This window comes from Phyllobates terribilis, unplaced genomic scaffold, assembly GCF_046119375.1.
Source record: "Phyllobates terribilis strain yellow unplaced genomic scaffold, ASM4611937v1 Scaffold_11__3_contigs__length_659146591, whole genome shotgun sequence".
NCBI classification, from domain to species: Eukaryota; Metazoa; Chordata; class Amphibia; order Anura; family Dendrobatidae; genus Phyllobates; species Phyllobates terribilis.
In genome coordinates, this window is record NW_027362771.1 from 28,265,938 (window position 1) to 28,285,307 (window position 19,370).

Sequence of the window (19,370 nt, forward strand, 5' to 3'; positions counted from 1 at the left end):
TATGTTTTCGTAGCTTGTATCATGGCAATTTTTATATATAAAAAATATATATTATTATATATGCTGTGTGTGTGTGTATATATATATACAGCACAGACCAAAAGTTTGGACACACCTTCTCATTTAAAGATTTTTCTGTATTTTTATGACTATGAAAATTGCACATTCACACTGAAGGCATAAAAACTATGAATTAACACATGTGGAATTATATACTTAACCAAAAAGTGTGAAACAACTGAAAATATGTCTTATATTCTAGGTTCTTCAAAGTAGCTACCTTTTGCTTTGATGACTGCTTTGCACACTCTTGGCATTCTCTTGATGAGCTTCATTGTTGGAAATGGTCTTCCAACAATCTTGAAGGAGTTCCAAGAGATGCTTAGCACTTGTTGGCCGTTTTGCCTTCACTCTGCGGTCCAGCTCACCCCAAACCATCTCGATTGGGTTCAGGTCTGGTGACTGTGGAGGCCAGGTCATCTGGCGTAGCACCCCATCACTCTCCTTCTTGGTCAAATAGCCCTTACACAGCCTGGAGGTGTGTTTGGGGTCATTGTCCTGTTGAAAAATAAATGATGGTCCAACTAAACTCAAACCGGATGGAATAGCATGCCGCTGCAAGATGCTGTGGTTGCCATTCTGGTTCAGTATGCCTTTAATTTTAAATAAATCCCAGCAGTGTCACCAGCAAAGCACCCCCACACCATCACACCTCCTCCTCCATGCTTCACGGTGGACACCATGCACGTAGAGTCCATCCGTTCACCTTTACTGCGTCGCACAAAGACACGGTGGTTGGAACCAAAGATCTCAAATTTGGACTCATCAGACCAAAGCACAGATTTCCACTGGTCTAATGTCCATTCCTTGTGTTCTTTAGCCCAAACAAGTCTCTTCTGCTTGTTTCCTGTCCTTAGCAGTGGTTTCCTAGCAGATATTTTACCATGAAGGCCTGCTGCACAAAGTCTCCTCTTAACAGTTGTTGAAGAGATGTGTCTGCTGCTAGAACTCTGTGTGGCATTGACCTGGTCTCTAATCTGAGCTTCTGTTAACCTGCGATTTCTGAGGCTGGTGACTCGGATAAACTTATCATCAGAAGCAGAGGTGACTCTTGGTCTTCCTTTCCTGGGGCGGTCCTCATGTGAGCCAGTTTCTTTGTAGCGCTTGATGGTTTTTGCAACTGCAATTGGGGACACTTTCAAAGTTTGCCCATTTTTTCGCACTGACTGACGTTTTATTATCTTAAAGTAATGCTGGCCACTCGTTTTTCTTTACTTAGCTGTTTTTTTCTTGCCATAATACAAATTCTAACAGTCTATTCAGTAGGACTATCAGCTGTGTATCCACCAGACTTCTGCACAACACAACTGATGGTCCCAACCCCATTTATAAGGCAAGAAATCCCACTTATTAAACCTGACAGGGCACACCTGTGAACTGAAAATTATTTCCGGTGACTACCTCTTGAAGCTCATCAAGAGAATGCCAAGAGTGTGCAAAGCAGTCATCAAAGCAAACGGTGGCTACTCTGAAGAACCTAGAATATAAGACATATTTTCAGCTGTTTCACACTATTTTGTTAAGTATATAATTCCTCATGTGTTAATTCATAGTTTTGATGCCTTCAGTGTGAATGTACAATTTTCATAGTCATGAAAATACAGAAAAATCTTTAAATGAGAAGGTGTGTCCAAACTTTTGGTCTGTACTGTGTATATGTATATATATATATATATATATATATATATATATATATATATACACTACCGTTCAAAAGTTTAGGGTCATTTAGAAATTTCATTATTTTTGTAAGAAAAGCACTTTTTTTTTCAATGAAGCTAACATTAAATGAATCAGAAATACACTCTATACATTGTTAATGTGGTAAATGACTATTCTAGCTGCAAACGTCTTGTTTTTATTGCAACATCTACAAAGGTGTATAGAGGCCCATTTCCAACAACCACCACTCCAGTGTTTTAATGGTACATTGTGTTTGCTAACTGTGTAAGGAGGCTAATGGATGTTTAGAAAACCCTAGAAAACGCTTGCACAAGTATGTTAGCCCAGCTGAAAATGGTTTGGCTGATTTGAGAAGCTATAAAATTGACTTTCCTTTGAGCTAGTTGAGAATATGGAGCATTACATTTGTTTGTTCTATGAAACTCTCAAAATGACCAGAAAAAGAGAACTTTCATATGAAACTCGACAGTCTATTCTTGTTCTTAGAAATGAAGGCTATACCATGCGAGGAGTTGCCAAGAAACTGCAGATTTCCTACAACGGTGTGTACTACTCCCTTCAGAGGAGAGAACAAACAGGCTCTAACCAGAGTAGAAAGAGAAGTGGGGGGCCCCGCTGCACAACTGAGCAACAAGACAAGTACATTAGAGTCTCTAGTTTGAGAAATTGATGCCTCACAGCTCCTCAACTGGCAGCTTCATTAAATAGTACACGCAAAACGCCAGTGTCAACGTCTACAGTGAAGAGGCGACTCCGGGATGCTGGCCTTTAGGGCAAAGTGGCAAAGAAAAAGCCATATCTGAGACTGGCTAATAAAAGGAAAAGATTAATATGGGCAAAAGAACACAGACATTGGACAGAGGAAGATTGGAAAAAAGTTTTATAGACAGACGAATCAAAGTTTGAGGTGTTTTTATCCTATAAATATGTCTATGGGAAAACACATTAAGAAATTAACACCAGGGGCAAAAGTTTCAGGGGCCTCAAACTACCCTTATACACTTACCCATCACCCAACTGGGCTCCTTTGCGGCTCCAGCTACTGATGCTTTCTGGATTGTAACACCAGCAGCATCAGGAGGACATTCTGCTTGTTGTGTTACACTACATCCTGATGCTGGACAGCGACAGGACCATGTACACTGACACTTTGAGATGAAGATGAGCCCCGAGGCTGAAATTCTTAACTTTAAGGAGATGGAAACTTACAAGGAGCTAAAGGAAAGATAATATTATTTATTGGATGTAACTAATTACTGAGGCTTTGCTCTGAAATGGTGCATCTACCAGGGGATAGTTAAAAAAGTGACGATTCGGAGTCTATGCTGACAATGAATTTGAAGCGTGCTTCTCTCTAACCACACAAAAAAACATACACAGTTTTACCATACACTGCCCTAGCTTCCTCTTCACTGGTGTTTGCTACAGATCCACAGCAATTTGTAGTAAAACCATGTGTTTCTTGAGCAGTTGCTTTTCCACTACCATTTCAGATGTCCTAGTTGCTTACAGAATCTAGATCCTCTCTCTTGTCTCCTGTCCCTCTCTGTTCACATCCCCTCCACTGCTAATCCTTTATGACGTTTTTCTTTTTCTCTTCTCATTCTCTCTTTTCCCCATTTTCCGCCTCTTCCTGGTCCTACCCATTGCTTCTTCCTTCCAGTTCTTGGCCACCCTGAGGTCCTTATGTACAAGATAACAACTTCCCATGATGCTGACAGAGGGGAGGGATCAGCTTTTCAGTGTCCTGTGCCTTCTGTCATTTTCCTGAGATTGCCATATCTTGGACAGGGTGAGTCCTTCTATTCAGCCATTGCACAAATACCTGCTCAATTAAGGAGAAAAACAAATTACCTCCATCTGAACAACTAATTCTGTCCATATCTTAGTGATCACAGACCAACATAGCCCATGAGATTTCCAGGCTGGGCATGATTCAATTTTCTATCTGCAGTACCTGAGATAGGGAACGAAACAGTGGAAAAATTGCAAGTGGTATTTTGCTGCTCTTCACAGAAGAGTTTATAGTCATTACCCCATTTTCTTACATGAATATTTGGATGTTTGCTTTTTTATTTTTATTGTTTTTAAAATGTTACAGTATTTTCATTATAATTTTGTTGCTATTTCTCTACAATATATAGGATAGACGTGTTGAGAAGGACACTTAACTAACCACAGTCAAGTGAATTTTCTCTAGAAAACAGAGTACACATCAACTTGAGAAATGTATTAGTATTCAATTTACCTCACTTTGCTGAGGGGGTGAACTTATTAAATTACACATACAACTGCACGGAATTCTCCTGAGACATCTATGTGGGGTAAAGAATCTGAAATTTCTAAAATAACTAACATTTATTAAAAATCAGAAGTCACAATGCATCGATCTGTGATCTGCTGGCCTTGAGATCATGTAACTCAATGTTTTCGAGCAATATGAGAACTGATAATTATGTGAGACCAATGGCATGCACAAATACTTGGCAGAAACATGGATTGTTACAGTACAAGTAGATCAATGTAGATCAATATGTCTGTGTTTAGACACGTAGGCTCAAAATGCATTCATTCTGTGTCAAAAAGTCCTTCCACAGTCACCAGGTGCATGTGAGTATATACAGAATCCAGATATATGTGTTAATATATATATATATTTGTATATATATATATATATAAATATTTATATATATGACATACAGTATATATACATTGCTCAAAGTAAATGAGTACACACCATTTGAAAAATAAGATTTTAATAAATGAAACAATTTCCAATATGTTGACAAGATTAAGTTTCATAGAACATTTTTTAACCCATAACATGAAAGTACGGTTAATGATATAACTTTCATTACAAAATATTGAGTTTTACTCAGATTAGTTGATGCAAAAATGAATACTCCCCACACCAAAAACTACTACATCTAGTATTTTGTATGACTTCCATGATTGTTAAGTACGGCACCAAATCTTCTAGGCATGAAATGAACAAGTTGGTGACATATTGCAACATCTCTCTTTTTTCCATTCTTCAACAACGACCTCTTTTAGAGCCTGGATGCTGGATGTTCAAGTTGTCTCTTCAGGATTCCCCATAAGTGTTTTGGTTGGGTTCAGATCAGGAGACATACTTGGCCACTGAATCACTTTCACCCTGTTCATGTTTACAACAACAGATGTATATTACGGGTCATTGTCATATTGGAATAGTGCACGTCTACCAAGGGCATGAAGTGGTGGTAGCATTTTCTCTTTCAATATAAAGCACTACATCAATGGAAAAGAAGTGGAAAAATGTAGTTCCCTGACACCTGGAGTTTTCATGCAGCACCACATATGGACACTGCCACCAACATGTTTTACTGTAGATGACGCGCCCCCTGGGCCGTGGGGTACTCGGCAGCCGGGCCTCTTATGGATGCCGGTATTGGGAATATCACGGTGGCTGGCCCGGTCCATGACCCAGGGTGGTCAGTAAAAGGGGGATATTTATAGGGGATTTGGAAAGTTTATGATGCCACCTGTGGTATGCGGCTAAAGGGAGCCGCCGCTGCGGAGCAGTCCTCTGGAGCTGGTGTTACGGCAGCAGGGATGGTGTGGCTCCCCACAGGTGGAGCGGGCCTCAGGGCAGCGTGGGGGGGTAATGGATGGTGGTGCAGGGGAGATGGGACCCAGCCGGGTCAGAGGAAGAACAGACACACACCGGGGCTAGTTTCAGTACCTTTACTGCAGATGGTAGTCAGGTACGGTCCAGGGTACTTGTAAGTGGTGTGCACTTCTGGTCTTGTTCCCCAGTGAGCGGGTGTAAGGCCTCCTTTCTGTATCTTCCTGTCTCTCTCCCTGGAGCTTCTGACCTGCCTGGAACAGGGTCTAGCTCCCTTGATGTTTCTCTCACCCGTATGCTTGGCGGCGAGGGCTTTCTCACTGGTTACCACGATCCCTGGTCGTTGGGGCCTTCGTGGTACCTAGTCCTCTGAGTGTGCGCTATTCACGGGTGGACTGAGGGATATGAAATCCTCCTCAGTATGTCGGATTCCCTACTGGGCATAGAGATCCCAATAGGCTCGGGCCCGGTGCCCGGCTTGCAAAAGGGGACGAACCCTCTGTGGTTCCTTTGTCCCTCATGGCTCTTCTCCTTGCCTTCTAGCCCACTCTAGGCTCTCACTGGCCAGACTAGCCCGCAGCTTGGGCCTAGCCTGGCTTTCAGCCACACAGACTTCAGCTTGTCCGGTGCTGCAGCATCGTGTCACACTCACTGCTTCCCACTGACTGACTTCCTGAACTCCACCCCCCAGTATATATATACCTTACAGGGCTCCATCTAGTGGACTTGGGTGTTGATGTCTGCATGTATTGAGGCCACTGGGAAGAATCCCATCTGTGCAACACCAAGGAGTTCTGTGACAGCCTGCAGCTGCAGGGCATCACATAGACACCATCCATTTTTCTAAATGCAGGGTGCCTTGCCTAGAAGACTTGGTGCAGTTGTTAAAAATCATGGCGGTCATACGAAATACTAGATGTAGTAGTTATTGATGTGGGGTGTATTCATTTTTGCATAAACTAATTTGAGCATAACTGAATATTTTGTATTGAAAGTTATGTTATTAACCTTACTTTTATGTTATGGGTTAAAAATATGTTCTATGAAACGTGCTTCTCCACCGATCATATTTACTTTTCCTCTCGTCATGAGTATGTTTTTTAAACATATATTTGTTCAATATTCTTTCCATTGAAGCTTTTATAATATTTTGTATTCAATAAATTTGATTTAACATTATCTTTTGAAATTTTGGGTCATGTATCTCATTTATAGGTAATAAGTCTTTTCGAGACACATAACCTTTTATTATTTCTACTATTTAATTTTGGAAAAGTGCCAACAATTTTGTCTAACCCATTTTTGGGTTCTTGTGTGAAATTAAGTTCAATTTGCCTTTTCTTTTCTGTTTTATGTGTTGTTCCAATACACACAAAGGAAATAAACATTCTTCATTTTCTGGAACAATTTCAAAGGGTACTATCAACATATATATGTATAAATGTGTGTATGTGCACATGTAGTGCTAAAACATGTACATGCTCATTTATAAGCAATATTTATGGATATAGGATGCCATAGTCTAAAACAATGGCACATCCTGCTGCTTAGTGAGGCACAGGCTTTCCATGCATTAAAAAAAGAACTTATGAAGATCAGTGGGGGTCTGACCGAGACCTCTAACAATTGCCAGAACAGTGACTTCTTCTATATAGAAATAGTGGAACAAAGGTCAAGCATGCGCATTGTTGCTCTATTTAATCTGGGGACAGAAGTCCCCTGCTCAGGCGATTGCTTGCATTTGTCTCCCACCGTTCTAGAAGTTATGAACTATTCTGTGCATACGTGACAACTTATTCTTGCCAGAAAACTATTTAAAGTAATCTTGGTATAAAGAAATCAATGGGTTCAATACTGCTAATTGATCTCATGAAATTACGGTACTTTTCCCTGGCACTACTGGAGTGGGGTTGGGTGGGTGTATTTTGAACGGCATGGTTTCACTTTCTTGGGTACAAGTATTTTATGAAGCTTTGTGGAATTTGCTTGGTGCCATTGGGAGTGTATTTTTTGCTTCAGTGTAGGTGATCTTTGGTATTGATACTGCTCTAGGAGGGAAGTTATTTTACACTGTTATGTTATTTTTGCCACTGCTAGTGTATTTTATGCTTCTTTGTGACAGATTATGTTGGAATGATCACAGGGGCCCTGATGTTCTAATGGCTGCATATGTACAGTCATGGCCAAAAGTATTGAGAATGAGACAAATAGTAATTTTTCCAAAGTTTACTGCTTCATTTTTTGCAATGGCAATTTGCATATACTCCTGAATGTTAAAGAGTGATCAGCTTAACAGCAATTACTGTACTTGCAAAGTCAATATTTGCCCAGAAAATGAACTTTAAGCCCCAAAACACATTTCAACATCATTGCAGTCCTGCCTTAAAAGGAGCAGCTAACATCGTTTTAGTGATTGATCCATTAACACAGGTGTGGGTGTTGATGAGGACAGGGCTGGCGATCAATCAGTCATGATTAAGTAAGAATGACATCACTGGACACTTTAAAAGGAGGCTGGTTCTTGGTATCATTGTTTCTCTTCAGTTAACCATGGTTATCTCTAAAGAAACACTTGCAGCCATCATTGCACTGCACAAAAATGGCCTAACAGGGAAGAGTATCGCAGCTACAAAGATTGCACCTCAGTCAACAATCTATCGCATCATCAAGAACTTCAAGGAGAGAGCTTCCATTGTTGTCAAAAAGGCTCCAGGGCGCCCAAGAAATACCAGCAAGCGCCAGGACCGTATCTTAAAACTGTTTCAGCTGCGGGATCGGACTACCAGCAGTGCCGAGCTTGCTTAGGAATGGCAGCAGGCTGGTGTGAGTGCTTCTGCACGCACTGTGAGGCGGAGACTCTTTGAGCAAGGGCTGGTTTCAAGGAGGGCAGCAAAGAAGCCACTTCTCTCCAGAAAAAACATCAGGGACCGACTGATATTCTGCAAAAGGTACAGGGAGTGGACTGCTGAGGACTGGGGCAAAGTCATTTTCTCTGATGAATCCCCTTTTCGATTGTTTGGGACATCTGGAAAACAGCTTATTCAGAGAAGAAGAGGTGAGCGCTACCACCAGTCTTGTCTCATGCCAACTGTAAAGCATCCTGAAACCATTCATGTGTGGGGTTGCTTCTCAGCCAAGGGAATCGGCTCACTCACAGTCTTGCCTAAAAACACAGCCATGAATAAAGAATGGTACCAGAATGTCCTCCAAGAGCAACTTCTCCCAACCGTCCAAGAGCAGTTTGGCACCCAACAATGCCTTTTCCAGCATGATGGAGCACCTTGCCATAAAGCAAAGGTGATAACTAAATGGCTCATGGAACAAAACATAGAGATTTTGGGTCCATGGCCTGGAAACTCCCCAGATCTTAATCACATTGAGAACTTGTGGTCAATCATCAAGAGACGGGTGGACAAACAAAAACCAACAAATTCTGGCAAAATGCAAGCATTGATTATGCAAGAATGGACTGCTATCAGTCAGGATTTGGTCCAAAAGTTGATTGAGAGCATGCCAGGGAGAATTACAGAGGTCTTGAAGAAGAAGGGGCAACACTGCAAATATTGACTTGCTGCATTAACTCATTCTAACTGTCAATATAACCTATTGGTACTCATAATATGATTGCAATTATATTTCTGTATGTGATATAAACATCAGACAAACACTAATAAAAACCAGAGGCCAGCAGACCATGTGAAAATATCATTTTGGTGTCATTCTTAAAACTTTTGGCCATGACTGTAGATAGATAGATACTTGTGTGCGAGTGTGTCATGTGTATGTGTGTGATATATACTGGTGTGATAGTGTGTCTCGTGAGTGTGTTATATACTGGTGTGCAAGTGTGTGTCATGTGTGTGTTATATATGAGTGTGCGAGTGTGTGTGTCGTATGTGTGTTATATACTTGTGTGTGAGTGTGTGTTTCATGTGTGTGTCATGTATGTGTGGGTTATGTGTATGTGTTATATACTGACGAATGTGTCATGTGTTATATACTGGTGTGAGTGTGTGTCATATGTATGTGTGTGCTATATACTGATGTGCGAGTGTATGTGCCGTGTGTGTTATAATATGGTGTGTGTCATGTGTGTTATTTACTGGTGTGCAAGTGTGTGTCATAATGTGGTGTTTGTCATGTGTGTGTCTTATGTGTGTGTTATACACTGGTGTGTGAGTCATGTGTGTTACATACTGGTGTTTGAGTGTGTGTTATGTATATGTTATATACTGGTTTGCGTGTATATTATGTGTGTTATATACTGGTATGTGTGTGTGTTATGTGTATGTTATATACTGATTTGTGTGTGTTATATACTCGTATTTGAGTGTGTGTTATGTGTATGTTATATACTGGTTTGCATGTGTGTTATATACTGGTGTTTAAGTGTGTGTTATGTATATGTTATATGTATATGTTATATGCGTGTGTGTTATATACTGGTGTTTGAGTGTGTCATGAATGTGTTATGTGTATGTTATTCACTGGTTTGTGTGTGTTATCTACTGGTATGTGTGTGTGTTATACACTGGTTTGTGTGTATTATATACTTGTGTTTGAGTGTGTGTTATGTGTATGTTATATACTGGTTTGCATGTGTGTTATATACTGGTGTTTGAGTGTGTGTTATGTATACAGTTATATGAAAAAGGGTGGGCACCCCTATTAATCTGAAGCTTAATGTTTTATAAAAATTGGTGTTTTTGCAAAAGCTATTTCAGTTTGATATATGTAATAACTGTTGGACACAGTAATGTTTCTGCCTTGAAATGAGGTTTATTGTACTAACAGAAAATGTGCAATCTGCATTCAAACAAAATTTGACAGGTGCATAAGTATGGGCACCCTTATCATTTTCTTGTTTTAAATACTCCTACCTACTTTTTACTGACTTACTAAAGCACTTCTTTGGGGTTTGTAACCTCATTGAGCTTTGAACTTCAGAGACAGGTGTATGCAATCATGAGAAAAGCTACTTAAAGTGGCCACTTGCAAGTTGTTCTCCTGTTTGAATCTCCTCTGAAGAGTGGCATCATGGGCTCCTCAAAACAACTGTCAAATGATCTGAAAACAAAGATTATTCAACATAGTTGTTCAGGAGAAGGATACAAAAATCTGTCTCAGAGATTTAACCTGTCAGTTTCCACTGTGAGGAACATAGTAAGGAAATGGAAGAACACAGGGACAGTTCTTGTTAAGGCCAGAAGTGGCAGGCCAAGAAAAACATCAGAAAGGCAGAGAAGAAGAATGGTGAGATCAGTCAAGGACAATCCTCAGACCACCACCAGAGAGCTGCAGCATCAACTTGCTGCAGATGGTGTCACTGTGCATCAGTTAACTATACAACGCACTTTGCACAAGGAGAAGCTGTATGGGAGAGTGATGCGAAAGAAGCCGTTTCTGCAAGCACGCCACAAACAGAGTCGGCTGAGGTATGCAAAAGCACATTTGGAGAAGCCAATTTCTTTTTGGAAGAAGGTCCTGTGGACTGATGAAACCAAGATTGAGTTGTTTGGTCATACAAAAAGGCATTTTGCATGGCGGCAAAAAAACACAGCATTCCAAGAAAAACACTTGCTACCCACAGTAAAATTTGGTGGAGGTTCCATCATGCTTTGGGGCTGTGTGGCCAATGCCGGCACCGGGAATCTTGTTAAAGTTGAGAGACGCATGGATTCCACTCAGTATCAGCAGATTCTTGACAATAATGTTCAAGAATCAGTGATAAAGTTGAAGTTACGCAGGAGATGGATCTTTCAGCAAGACAATGATCCAAAACACCGCTCCAAATCTACTCAGGCATTCATGCAGAGGAACAATTACAATGTTCTGGAATGGCCATCACAGTCCCCACACCTGAATATCATTGAACATCTGTGGGATCATTTGAAGAGGGCTGTCCATGCTCGGCGACCATCAAACTTAACTGAACTGGAATTGTTTTGTAAAGAGGAATGGTCAAAAATACCTTCATCCAGGATCCAGGAAATCATTAAAAGCTACAGGAAGCGACTAGAGGCTGTTATTTTTGCAAAAGGAGGATCTACTAAATATTAATGTCACTTTTCTGGTGAGGTGCCCATACTTATGCACCTGTCAAATTTTGTTTGAATGCAGATTGCACATTTTCTGTTAGTACAATAAACCTCATTTCAAGGCAGAAACATTACTGTGTCCAACAGTTATTACATATATCAAACTGAAATAGCTGTTGCAAAAACACCAATTTTTATAAAACATTAAGCTTAAGAATAATAGGGGTGCCCAAACTTTTTCATATAACTGTATGTTATGTGTGTGTGTTATACACTGGTTTGTGTGTGTTATGTGTGTTATCTACTGGTATGTGTGTGTGGTATACACTGGCTTGTGTGTTATGTGTGTTATCTACTGGTATGTGTGTGTGTGTTATATACTGGTTTGTGTGTTATCTACTGGTATGTGTGTGTGTTATACATTGGTTTGTGTGTGTGTTATGTGTGTTATCTACTGGTATGTGTGTGTGTTATACACTGGTTTGTGTGTGTGTTATGTGTGTTATCTACTGGTATGTGTGTGTGTTATACACTGGTTTGTGTGTGTTAGTTGTGTTATCAACTGGTATGTGTGTGTGTTATACACTGGCTTGTGTGTGTTATGTGTGCTATCTACTGGTATGTGTGTGTGTTATACACTGCTTTGTGTGTGTTATCTACTGGTATGTGTGTGTGTTATACACTGCTTTGTGTGTGTTATATACTGGTATGTGTGTGTGTTATACACTGGTTTGTGTGTGTTATCTACAGGAATGTGTGTGTGTGTTATACACTGCTTTGTGTGTGTTATACGCTGCTTTGTGTGTGTTATACGCTGCTTTGTGTGTGTTATACACTAGTATGTGTGTGTTATACGCTGCGTTGTGTGTGTTATATGCTGCTTTGTGTGTGTTATACACTGCTTTGTGTGTGTTATACACTGCTTTGTGTGTGTTATAAGCTGGTATGTGTGTGTGTTATACACTGCTTTGTGTGTGTTATATACTGGTATGTGTGTTTGTTATACACTGGTTTGTGTGTGTTATACACTGGTATATGTGTGTTATCTACAGGTATGTGTGTGTGTGTTATACGCTGCTTTGTGCGTGTTATACGCTGCTTTGTGTGTGTTATACACTGCTTTGTGTGTGTTATATGCTGGTATGTGTGTGTGTTATACACTGCTTTGTGTGTGTTATACACTAGTATGTGTGTGTTATACGCTGCTTTGTGTGTGTTATACGCTGCTTTGTGTGTGTGTTATACGCTGCTTTGTGTGTGTTATACACTGGTTTGTGTGTGTTATACACTGCTTTGTGTGTGTTATATGCTGCTTTGTGTGTGTTATACGCTGCTTTGTGTGTGTTATACACTGCTTTGTGTGTGCTATACACTGCTTTGTGTGTGTGTTATACACTGGTATGTGTGTGTTATACACTAGTATGTGTGTGTTATACACTGCTTTGTGTGTGTTATACACTGGTTTGTATGTGTTATACACTGCTTTGTGTGTGTTATACGCTGCTTTGTGTGTGTTATACGCTGCTTTGTGTGTGTTATACACTAGCATGTGTGTATTATACGCTGCTTTGTGTGTGTTATACACTGCTTTGTGTGTGTTATATGCCACTTTGTGTGTGTTATACACTGCTTTGTGTGTGTTATACACTGCTTTGTGTGTGTTATATGCTGGTATGTGTGTGTGTTATACACTGCTTTGTGTGTGTTATATACTGGTATGTGTGTTTGTTATACACTGGTTTGTGTGTGTTATACACTGGTATGTGTGTGTTATCTACAGGTATGTGTGTGTGTGTTATAAACTGCTTTGTGCGTGTTATACGCTGCTTTGTGTGTGTTATACACTGCTTTGTGTGTGTTATATGCTGGTATGTGTGTGTGTTATACACTGCTTTGTGTGTTATACACTAGTATGTGTGTGTTATACGCTGCTTTGTGTGTGTTATACGCTGCTTTGTGTGTGTGTTATACGCTGCTTTGTGTGTGTTATACACTGGTTTGTGTGTGTTATACACTGCTTTGTGTGTGTTATATGCTGCTTTGTGTGTGTTATACGCTGCTTTGTGTGTGTGTTATACACTAGTATGTGTGTGTTATACACTGGTATGTGTGTGTTATACACTAGTATGTGTGTGCTATACACTGCTTTGTGTGTGGTATACACTGGTTTGTGTGTGTTATACACTGCTTTGTGTGTGTTATACGCTGCTTTGTGTGTGTTATACACTAGTATGTGTGTATTATACGCTGCTTTGTGTGTGTTATACACTGCTTTGTGTGTGTTATACGCTGCTTTGTGTGTGTTATACACTGCTTTGTGTGTGTTATACACTGCTTTGTGTGTGTGTTATACACTAATATGTGTGTGTTATACACTGGTATGTGTGTGTTATACACTAGTATGTGTGTGTTATACACTGCTTTGTGTGTGTTATACACTGGTTTGTGTGTGTTATACACTGCTTTGTGTGTGTTATACGCTGCTTTGTGTGTGTTATACGCTGCTTTGTGTGTGTGTTATACGCTGCTTTGTGTGTGTTATACACTAGTATGTGTGTGTTATACACTGCTTTGTGTGTGTTATACGCTGCTTTGTGTGTGTTATACACTGCTTTGTGTGTGTTATACGCTGCTTTGTGTGTGTTATACACTGCTTTGTGTGTGTTATACGCTGCTTTGTGTGTGTGTTATACACTAGTATGTGTGTGTTATACACTGCTTTGTGTGTGTTATACACTGCTTTGCGTGTGTTATACACTGCTTTGTGCGTGTTATACGCGGCTTTGTGTGTGTGTTATACACTGCTTTGTGTGTGTGTTATACACTGCTTTGTGTGTGTTATACACTGCTTTGTGTGTGTGTTATACACTGCTTTGTGTGTGTTATACACTAGTATGTGTGTGTTATACACTGGTATGTGTGTTATACACTAGTATGTGTGTGTTATACACTGCTTTGTGTGTGTTATACACTGCTTTGTGTGTGTTATACGCTGCTTTGTGTGTGTGTTATACGCTGCTTTGTGTGTGTTATACACTAGTATGTGTTTGTTATACACTAGTATGTGTGTGTTATACGCTGCTTTGTGTGTGTTATACACTGCTTTGTGTGTGTTATACGCTGCTTTGTGTGTGTTATACACTGCTTTGTGTGTGATATGCACTGCTTTGTGTGTGTGTTATACACTAGTATGTGTGTGTTATACACTGGTATGTGTGTGTTATACACTAGTATGTGTGTGTTATACACTGCTTTGTGTGTATTATACACTGGTTTGTGTGTATTATACACTGCTTTGTGTGTGTTATACGCTGCTTTTTGTGTGTTATACGCTGCTTTGTGTGTGTTATACACTAGTATGTGTGTGTTATACACTGCTTTGTGTGTATTATACGCTGCTTTGTGTGTGTTATACACTGCTTTGTGTGTTATACGCTGCTTTGTGTGTGTTATACACTGCTTTGTGTGTGTTATAAACTGCTTTGTGTGTTATACACTGCTTTGTGTGTGTTATACACTAGTATGTGTGTGTTATACACTGCTTTGTGTGTGTTATGCACTGCTTTGTGTGTGTTATACGCTGCTTTGTGTGTGTTATACACTGCTTTGTGTGTGTTATACGCGGCTTTGTGTGTGTGTTATACACTGCTTTGTGTGTGTTATACACTGCTTTGTGTGTGTTATACGCTGCTTTGTGTGTGCTATACACTGCTTTGTATGTGTTATACACTGCTTTGTGTGTGTTATACGCTGCTTTGTGTGTGTTATACAGTGCTTTGTGTGTGTTATACACAGCTTTGTGTGTGTTATACGCTGCTTTGTGTGTGTTATACACTGCTTTGTGTGTGTTATACGCTGCTTTGTGTGTGTTATACGCTGCTTTGTGTGTATTATACAGTGCTTTGTGTGTGTTATACGCTGCTTTGTGTGTGTTATACGCTGCTTTGTGTGTGTTATACGCTGCTTTGTGTGTGTTATACGCTGCTTTGTGTGTGTTATGCGCGGCTTTGTGTGTGTGTTATACACTAGTATGTGTGTGTGTTATACGCTGCTTTGTCTGTGTTATACACTGGTTTGTGTGTGTTATACACTAGTATGTGTGTGTGTTATACACTAGTATATGTGTGTGTTATACGCTGCTTTGTGTTTGTTATACACTGGTTTGTGTGTGTTATACACTGGTATGTGTGTGTTATCTACAGGTATGTGTGTGTGTGTTATACGCTGCTTTGTGCGTGTTATACGCTGCTTTGTGTGTGTTCTACACTGCTTTGTGTGTGTTATATGCTGTTATGTGTGTGTGTCATACACTGCTTTGTGTGTGTTATACACTAGTATGTGTGTGTTATACGCTGCTTTGTGTGTGTTATACGCTGCTTTGTGTGTGTGTTATACTCTGCTTTGTGTGTGTTATACACTGGTTTGTGTGTGTTATACACTGCTTTGTGTGTGTTATATGCTGCTTTGTGTGTGTTATACGCTGCTTTGTGTGTGTTATACACTGCTTTGTGTGTGTTATACACTGCTTTGTGTGTGTGTTATACACTAGTATGTGTGTGTTAAACACTGGTATGTGTGTGTTATACACTAGTATGTGTGTGTTATACACTGCTTTGTGTGTGTTATACACTGGTTTGTGTGTGTTATACACTGCTTTGTGTGTGTTATACGCTGCTTTGTGTGGGTTATACGCTGCTTTGTGTGTGTGTTATACGCTGCTTTGTGTGTGTTATACACTAGTATGTGTGTGTTATACACTGCTTTGTGTGTGTTATACACTGCTTTGTGTGTGTTATACACTGCTTTGTGTGTGTTATATGCTGCTTTGCGTGTGTTATACACTGCTTTGTGTGTGTTATACGCTGCTTTGTGTGTGTGTTATACACTAGTATGTGTGTGTTATACACTAGTATATGTGAGTTATACACTGCTTTGTGTGTGTTATACACTGCTTTGTGTGTGTTATATGCTGCTTTGTGTGTGTTATACACTGCTTTGTGTGTGTTATACACTGCTTTGTGTGTGTTATACGCGGCTTTGGTGTGTGTTATACACTGCTTTGTGTGTGTGTTATACACTGCTTTGTGTGTGTTATACACTGCTTTGTGTGTGTGTTATACACTGCTTTGTGTGTGTTATACACTTGTATGTGTGTGTTATACACTGGTATGTGTGTTATACACTAGTATGTGTGTGTTATACACTGCTTTGTGTGTGTTATACGCTGCTTTGTGTGTGTTATACGCTGCTTTGTGTGTGTGTTATACGCTGCTTTGTGTGTGTGTTATACGCTGCTTTGTGTGTGTTATACACTAGTATGTGTGTGTTATACACTAGTATGTGTGTGTTATACACTGCTTTGTGTGTATTATACACTGGTTTGTGTGTGTTATACACTGCTTTGTGTGTGTTATACGCTGCTTTGTGTGTGTGTTATACGCTGCTTTGTGTGTGTTATACACTAGTATGTGTGTGTTATACACTGCTTTGTGTGTGTTATACGCTGCTTTGTGTGTGTTATACACTGCTTTGTGTGTTATACGCTGCTTTGTGTGTGTTATACGCTGCTTTGTGTGTGTTATACAGTGCTTTGTGTGTGTTATACGTTGCTTTGTGTGTGTTATACAGTGCTTTGTGTGTGTTATACACTGCTTTGTGTGTGTTATACACTGCTTTGTGTGTGTTATACGCTGCTTTGTGTGTGTTATACACTGCTTTGTGTGTGTTATACACTGCTTTGTGTGTGTTATACGCTGCTTTGTGTGTGTTATACGCTGCTTTGTGTGTGTTATACAGTGCTTTGTGTGTGTTATACGCTGCTTTGTGTGTGTTATACGCTGCTTTGTGTGTGTTATACGCGGCTTTGTGTGTGTGTTATACACTAGTATGTGTGTGTGTTATACGCTGCTTTGTGTGTGTTATACACTGGTTTGTGTGTGTTATACACTAGTATGTGTGTGTGTTATACGCTGCTTTGTGTGTGTTATACACTGGTGTGTGTGTTTTACGCTGCTTTGTGTGTGTTATACACTGGTTTGTGTGTGTTATACGCTGCTTTGTGTGTGTTATACACTAGTATGTGTGTGTTATACACTGCTTTGTGTGTGTTATACGCTGCGTTGTGTGTGTTATACGCTGCTTTGTGTGTGTTTTATATGCTGCTTTGTGTGTGTTATACACTGCTTTGTGTGTGTTATACACTGGTTTGTGTGTGTTATACGCTGCTTTGTGTGTGTTATACACTAGTATGTGTGTGTTATACACTGCTTTGTGTGTGTTATACGCTGCTTTGTGTGTGTTATACGCTGCTTTGTGTGTGTTATACACTGGTTTGTGAGTGTTATACGCTGCTTTGTGTGTGTTATACACTGGTTTGTGTGTGTTATACGCTGCTTTGTGTGTGTTATACACTAGTATGTGTGTGTTATACACTGCTTTGTGTGTGTTATACGCTGCTTTGTGTGTGTTATACGCTGCTTTGTGTGTGTTATACACTGCTTTGTGTGTGTGTTATACACTAGTATGTGTGTGTTTTACGCTGCTTTGTGTGTGTTATACACTGGTTTGTGTGTGTTATACACTGGTATGTGTGTGTTATACACTGCTTTGTGTGTGTTATACGCTGCTTTGTGTGTGTTATACACTGCATTGTGTGTGTTATACACTGCTTTGTGTGTGTGTGTGTTATACGCTGCTTTGTGTGTGTTATACACTGGTTTGTGTGTGTTATACACTAGTATGTGTGTGTTATACACTGCTTTGTGTGTGTTATACGCTGCTTTGTGTGTGTTATACGCTGCTTTGTGTGTGTTATACACTGGTTTGTGTGTGTTATACGCTGCTTTGTGTGTGTTATACACTGGTTTGTGTGTGTTATACGCTGCTTTGTGTGTGTTATACACTGGTTTGTGTGTGTTATACACTAGTATGTGTGTGTTATACACTGCTTTGTGTGTGTTATACGCTGCTTTGTGTGTGTTATACACTGCATTGTGTGTGTTATACACTGCTTTGTGTGTGTGTGTGTTATACGCTGCTTTGTGTGTGTTATACACTGGTTTGTGTGTGTTATACACTAGTATGTGTGTGTTATACACTGCTTTGTGTGTGTTATACGCTGCTTTGTGTGTGTTATACGCTGCTTTGTGTGTGTTATACACTGGTTTGTGTGTGTTATACGCTGCTTTGTGTGTGTTATACACTGCTTTTTGTGTGTTATACACTGCTTTGTGTGTGTTATACGCTGCTTTGTGTGTGTTATACACTGCTTTGTGTGTGTTATACACTGCTTTGTGTGTGTGTTATACACTAGTATGTGTGTGTGTTATACGCTGCTTTTTGTGTGTTATACACTGGTTTGTGTGTGTTATACACTAGTATGTGTGTGTGTTATACGCTGCTTTGTGTGTGTTATACACTGGTTTGTGTGTGTTATACGCTGCTTTGTGTGTGTTATACACTGGTTTGTGTGTGTTATACGCTGTTTTGTGTGTGTTATACACTAGTATGTGTGTGTTATACACTGCTTTGTGTGTGTTATACACTGCTTTGTGTGTATTATACACTGGTTTGTGTGTGTTATACACTGCTTTGTGTGTGTTATACGCTGCTTTGTGTGTGTGTTATACGCTGCTTTGTGTGTGTTATACACTAGTATGTGTGTGTTATACACTGCTTTGTGTGTGTTATACGCTGCTTTGTGTGTGTTATACACTGCTTTGTGTGTTATACGCTGCTTTGTGTGTGTTATACGCTGCTTTGTGTGTGTTATACAGTGCTTTGTGTGTGTTATACGTTGCTTTGTGTGTGTTATACAGTGCTTTGTGTGTGTTATACACTGCTTTGTGTGTGTTATACACTGCTTTGTGTGTGTTATACGCTGCTTTGTGTGTGTTATACACTGCTTTGTGTGTGTTATACACTGCTTTGTGTGTGTTATACGCTGCTTTGTGTGTGTTATACGCTGCTTTGTGTGTGTTATA

General features: G+C 39.9%; 1 protein-coding gene across 2 annotated transcripts in view; it reads left to right on the forward strand.

Annotated features, from left to right (window-relative positions):
* Nucleotides 1-19,370, forward strand: part of CPLX2 (complexin 2) — a 408,616-nt gene that overhangs the window by 143,108 nt on the left and 246,138 nt on the right. The window contains exon 2 of one of the 2 annotated variants that reach the window (XM_073651150.1): nt 3,407-3,535. The exons of the other annotated variant lie outside the window; for it this stretch is intronic. The gene's annotated coding sequence lies outside the window, so the exon portion shown is untranslated. The remainder of the gene's footprint in view (nt 1-3,406; nt 3,536-19,370) is intronic. 2 annotated transcript variants of the gene reach the window in all.